The sequence below is a fragment of the Mixophyes fleayi genome, chromosome 11 (genome assembly GCF_038048845.1).
Source record: "Mixophyes fleayi isolate aMixFle1 chromosome 11, aMixFle1.hap1, whole genome shotgun sequence".
NCBI classification, from domain to species: Eukaryota; Metazoa; Chordata; class Amphibia; order Anura; family Limnodynastidae; genus Mixophyes; species Mixophyes fleayi.
The window spans coordinates 5,122,964-5,129,748 of NC_134412.1; the positions used below are offsets into that span (position 1 = coordinate 5,122,964).

General features: G+C 37.4%; 1 long non-coding RNA gene across 1 annotated transcript; it reads right to left on the bottom strand.

Moving 5' to 3' along the window:
- Window positions 1-4,697: 4,697 nt before the first annotated feature.
- LOC142106783 (uncharacterized) lies at window positions 4,698-6,584 on the bottom strand. The gene is made up of 2 exons (XR_012679788.1): window positions 6,179-6,584; window positions 4,698-4,995 (listed from the first exon to the last, which is right to left on the bottom strand). It is a non-coding gene; the product is annotated as an uncharacterized LOC142106783 (long non-coding RNA).
- Between the last annotated feature and the right edge of the window lie 201 nt (window positions 6,585-6,785).

Consider the following 6,785-nt stretch of genomic DNA (forward strand, 5'->3'; position numbering starts at 1 on the left):
GGTCCTCTCACACCACGTAATAACTTGTTAATAGAGACATCTCACCAAGCCCTGATACTAAAACGTTCTCTTAACGAATATATGACCCTCTTCCCGGTAATGAATCAGAGGAATCCTCAATATAATTTTAATGCACTCGCTAAACTTTTATTGCTATCTTTTTATTGAAGAGCTGAATGTCACTCAGTTGTCAATACAAAATATAATATTGTGTGACAAGGTCACAAAGTCACCACAGGCAAGCTGGAATTTGAAATAGAATTTCATGTGTTTCCCGGAAGAATCTAATTATAGAGAGTTAGAATGTGGGGAGATAATGAGCATTTCTCATATTAGCAGAATGTTACTATATAATGACACAGTGCGATCGTTTGTACCCATAGCGGATGGCAGCATCTAGACCACCCACTTTCTTCACCTCAAAACCTTGTCACCATCTCATGGTTTCAAAGGACGATCACAGCTCAGTTTATTCCAGGTATTACTACTTTATATTATTATTATTATTATTATTATTATTATTATTATTATTATTTTGTTTACATTGCTTTTAGTGCATATTTTCATATACTTCCACCTTGAAATTGGCACATATTTAATTAACTGTAATGGCCGAAATCCAATTACTGTCATATCCTATGTAATGTAAAAAGCTGCCCATTTGCCTGAATTAAATCTCTTCTCCATTGAACTACCATGATCTACGCTCAACCTGTCTAGTGGAACAAAATGTGAAGACATGCAATTGTGTAAAAATAAGCCTTATACTTTGTTTATACATATTATGTAATACATTTCTTTTCTTTTAGTTTGTACTTTGAAAAATTTAACAAGGTCTATGTTTGTTCCTAAACATCCCAATTACCTTGCAGGAGAAGACGATGGCAGCAATTCCAACGGGGAAGAAGCAGAATATCATGGTGGCGATGGACAATCCCAAATAATGTCTATAAATTTGTGGAGCCACACGGACGATATTTGGTGGCTGTGTTACAACTATCACGTTTGATACTTGAGGTCCCGTCACCACCGGTGAAGAATACGAAGTTATAACGTTATGCTGATCTCCATAAACCATGTTCACGTTTCCTGGCTGAGATCCCCATGGACCATTGGTTATAATGTTTTGCTGTGGTCCATAGACTGTGTTCACATTTCCTGGCTGAGCACTTGGATACACAGTGACACGTTCCCCATCAAATAAAGCACCTTGCGGCTTCTGGTGGGCATACATTGCTCAAATATCTTTTGCCGATGGACAGAAAAGCCAGTTTATCTCGGAAGGAAAATATTGTCTCCTCAGATGTTCCTTCTGACTGTGGATGGAGAGGTCACACAGTTACTTATACTGTGACGCTGAGAATGAGGAAGTGGTTGATATAGAGTTTCCAGTCATGGGTTTGGTTTGAACAATTTAGAACTTTGACCATTTCTCACTTTATTGGGTGATTTAATTGTCCATAAATTGTTTGTTAGGTGCGTCTTCTATAGGTAAACAGACACATTCTATATTCTTTTAGCAATAATTGATGTTCTGTTCCTTAATTTCAATCTAGATTATAGCTAGCCTTGGGCTATAGGATGATTTATTCATATAGTTTATTGATATAGTCAGCATTAAGCAATATAATCAATGCCAACATAAACTCCAATGTAAACGCCTTTCGGTCTTCTCTGACAAATTATTGTTTAATTCTCCTATGACTGTTATGATTTATTTTAGATAGACTTTGATTTTGTACGTTTATGAGTTCGTATTAAAGATGATATATGGTTGATTAAGGACTTGACCAAAGGCCTATGAGGTCAAAAATTGCTCTCATAATTCAATGATCTGAGCGGGTGTTGAGTACTTTATCAACACAGGACAATGTTTTGAAGGCTATGGCTTCATACCAAGATCACGTCAATCTTGGAGTAGGTTTTGTGGGGACAAGTATAAAGTTTAGTCTTCATAAGAGGGGCTAAGTGCTCTCCATGAGTCAATAAGGCTGAGCTCCTTCATATGTCTGGATAAGTTTTTGGTTTCCAGAGTAGGTGGCTGTCTAATCTGAGATTGAGATATCTCCAATTTTTAATTAAAGACCATATTAAAATCTCCATCTGCCAGAATGATATCCCTAACTTGGAGAATATGCTGTTTAAAAACATTGCTTGACTCACGTTCGGAGTGTAGACTTTAGCTATAGTAGTCTCTTTGGCCCCCATTTTATCAACTAGAATAAGTTAACAACCTTCACTTTAAATTTAAACAGACAACATTCATTGGAACAATCGTGATTGGCCATTTAGATAAGAACTCTGGTGGTTTTCATTGACATTAATTTTGGGGAATTAATGAAGCAAGTGTTAAAGCCCTCGGCTCGTGTGAAGGTGTAGACTGCTCAGTCCAACCCTATAAAGATTCGATCAGCCGGTTTAAGGATAAATGTTGATCGGTTAACCGAACGACCAAACCCAGCATGCGAATAGCCATTAACTGTCAATACAATTCTATATGGTTCATACACCTATAACTGGGAATATTGCAGCGTGTGAAGGTAACTGCAATATTTAACAAGGATAAAGTCGTAAATTAGCATAAATGTACACTCTTTCTGTACAAGACAATAATAAACATCCAAACATTTCGATCGAATTAGAGGATGACGTAGCTACAAAGCAATCAAGGTCATAAAGTTATAATATTAATTATATAATGATTTAGCAACCTGCTTGTGCTGCAGTGATGCGAAACAGACGTGATTGGGTTACAAACTCAACAGGTAGAATGTTTGTCTGTTTACTGTTAATGTGAAAATTCCCCCTGAGCCTAATTTAATAGTTCAGCTTAAACTTTCATTTGATTCAGAGGGTAATTAAAATACAAAACATTCTGAGAACTGACTGCACATGGTAGAAAATGATGTACAGTAAATCTGTACATCTCAAGTGCAAGCATGTCATCTTCAAATGCAAATTACACTTCTGACAGCCTACGAATGAAGGGCAGAACTGGGGAGGGACTGGGCGTATGAACGTAGTCAATGTACTGTAAGGGCGCGTCAAACTCGAGCGCACGCAACAGCGACCGATTCAAGTTCAGGACATCTCTAAGGTCCGTGATTTTCAGTTGTATCAATTGCACCAACTACAGGTCAGGTGTAAGTGCTGATTACTAGTGATGACGGCTATGTATGGATGCTATAGCATGTGTTTGCAACTATCAGCAACTTTAAAAAAATACATTTTATGCACATGAGACTTTAATCACATTCTGATAAATGTATTTTATGTAAAAAAAATAACAACTTTTTTTTCCAATGTATTTTTATTTTCATTAATGATTCTATTATTAATAGGTGCTGATGAATTTCATTGTTTTTTCTCTGTGTGTTCTGATGGGACTTTAAATTGTACATATGCATTATGCGTATCCTGCAGTGTGTTTTGTCTATGTGTATAGGTAGAGTGTACCCGTAGAACTGGGAACGTTTCTTCAGTTCCACTTGTACTTGAATACGGGTGGATGTGCATGCAATTTCCCTCTGATTAAGAAAACACAAATTGTGTTCACTTTGCGCTCCTTAATGAATAAGGCCCACAATCTTTAGATCTCCAAATACCAAACGGTCAATGGGCAGCACTGGAAGACTTTTGCTTAATACACATTGTACAAGCCCCCATGAGGCTTGTGAGCGGGAAATGGGGGAAAATATTCTGAGTCCCGTGGACTGGCGGTACAAGAAGATTCTACCCCCGAGGATACTGGGCTCATCTGCAAATTGTTACAGCTGCCACTTAGGTGAGGGGTGAGGGACATTTCACAGATCAACCAAAACATTTCCTGTTGGTTGACATGAAGCAATGTTGGGTTTGGTCTCCGGTTGGGAGAATAGTCCTCTTGCTGGTTTCCTGTTCTGCTTTGAGGCTGGAAACTCCGGCAACCTCAAGACAGATACGTCCTTTTGGGGTTTTGAGCTCAGATTTCTATCTGTATAGATCTATTCATTGTGCAACCATAAGTCACTAATTAAGTGTAAAATAAACTTGCTATATATAAAACAACTATAGACAAGGACTATGCTGTAGATATTTATACCCTGATTTTTAAAATAAAAAATCCATACAGTATACTAACATACACAAAGATAAAAAAAATTATATTATGTACTTGAGGAACCTTTAGATATTGTTATCTATGACCTTATCTATGACCTCATGTTGAAAATCCAATATGATTCTCTGCTAACAAGTGCATGAGGTTTCTCTAACATGTTTGAGAGGGCCCTTCTCTAAGCACCTTGAGACCTCTGAGTCGGTTGTCATCGCCCTGCTGCTCTCCCATCCATTGTGTCACTAGTTGACATATATAACTAGAGGTCACTGTGTATTAAACAGTCAATATGTACTTACCATCCAACCAGAGACTTTGTCCTTCTGTCTACGGTGGGTAAAGTTTTGGATAACCTTGAAGTCTTTATTTAGCCTAAATAATTATCATGTGCCCGAAGCCATTCAAATTATATGAACTGCACTGTTTCTTAAGTGAGTTCCATTATTGGAACTACTACTGGTCAATAACTATATATATATATATATATATATATATATATATATATATATATATATTAGTTTGAGTATGAGAAAGGTTAATGATATGTTATAATAGCTGGAGGCAGTTTATTGCCTTGAAAGAAAGACGTTGCAGGTGATAGTTATGTTGGTAGCTTTGTGTTTTATTGTAAATGCTGTAAAGAGTAATAAGGTAATTGCTAGACATACAAAACATAAAGATTGGTTGATAAATGTAGGTATATATTTTCGGTTCCGTGGGTATATTCAGTGTACGGCTGATGACCAGCGATGATGGAAGACTGGCACCTATAGGAAAAGTCTCAGCGCTATCCATATAATGTGGAGGACAGTTCCAATCCCAATGGACACCATATTTAAGGTGAAGGCCGTGCGCGAATTATGAGCTGCCGACGTCATGTCACCGCGGCTCTTCTGTGTCTGGGGCAAAGAGAACAGAAAGAAGAGATGGTGAAACAGAAGATTCTATACTAGAGAACTCTTCTTGAAAAGAATCCACATATACAAATATATAGAATGTACGGTCACATGAATGGTGGCAACAGGTATATACTGGTCACTATCCCATTGCTAAATTAAGATTAAACACATTTAGAAAGAACTGTGGGAGTACCACCTTTCAAGGGGTTGGAGAAACAGCGCCCCCTTTAGGCTGAATTGTTTCTAAAGTGCGACTCTTGTGGCTTAATCTCCTGAAGTCTATTTAATATGGCTGAAGTGATGGGTATAGGGCGATATGTCATACCACCACTTGTCCTGCTAAAATATCTTCTCCACCCTCTTTATTCACCTTGAGACCTCATTTATTTCATGGCTTGAAAGGACCATGACAGTTTTCTTTACTCCAGGTATCAGCAAAATTAATAATTTTATTTTATTTGCATTCTGTTACATGGATATATTAATTTACTTCCAGCTTGACACTGGCATATAATGTAATTAAATGTAATGGATGAAACTCAAACACAGTCACTTTCTAGGTAATCTAGAAAGCTGTCCATTGTGCATAAATTAAAGGGCTGTACTCTCATGATCCTTTGACGTTTATTAGAATATCTCGTCCGGCTAAACAAAACCTCATTTTTACATTTGAATGCAGCATCAGACACATTAATCGTTCAACCTCGTCTCCTCCATGAAACATTTTTTTTATGTTGAGCAACATTTGAATAAATGCAATTGTGCAAAATAAGATTATTTCATTGCTTACAAATATTTCGCAATCGATTCAAAATGCAATAAAATCTATGTTTGAAAACTCAGGACCTGTAGTATGTTGTGGAAATGTATGACATGGCATAAAGACATCCGAGTCAATTCTAAAAATATTTCAGTAGTAATTCAAAGTATTTATTGCAATGCTGGAGAAATCCTACCCCTTAAGCTACCTTTAAAAGTGCTAAAAGTGCTGCTTTGTAGAACCTAAAACCTTCTGGAATATGTTTCCCTATGCAGCCAGACTTTAAGAATGCATGAAAAGACAGCTCGATAAATGTTAATAGTTGCATAACAGCTTGTGAAACGTCAGACAATCTGTTCTAAACTATTTTTTGACTTGATGCTGTTTAATCCGCACGTTCCTCAGCAGTATTCCCAATATCACAATTACCTTGCAGGAGAAGACAATGGCAGCAATTCCAACGGGGAAGAAGCAGAATAGCATGGACGCGATGGACAATCCCAAATGATTTTTATAAATTCGTGGAGCCACCGGTATGATATTTGGCAGCTTCGTCACAATCACCTCCGCATTAGATGGTTGAGGTCCTGTCATGACATTTTGCTGAGGTCCACTAATCATGTTGGCATTTCCAGGTTGGGCACCTGAATACATATTAACAAGTTTACCATCAAATACAGCACCTTGTGGCATCTGCTGGTCATACATTTCTCAATTGCCTCTTGTCAATGGACGTAACGCCAGGTTATTACGGAAGGAATGTATGGTCTCCTCAGATGTTTCTTCTAACTGCGGATGGAGAGCTCACACGGTTACTTATATTGTGAAGCTGAGAATGAGGAAGTCTGCGCTTGGTACACACTAACTATTCATGGGGGAATGGGTTTGGTTTGAACAAGGTAGAACTTTAACCATTTCACATTATATTGGATGTTTTCATTGGCAATAAATGAAAATAATGGAGCAAGTTGGTCGTGTGTGTCTTCTATAGATGTAATCAGATACACTCTATATCCTTTTAGCAAGAATT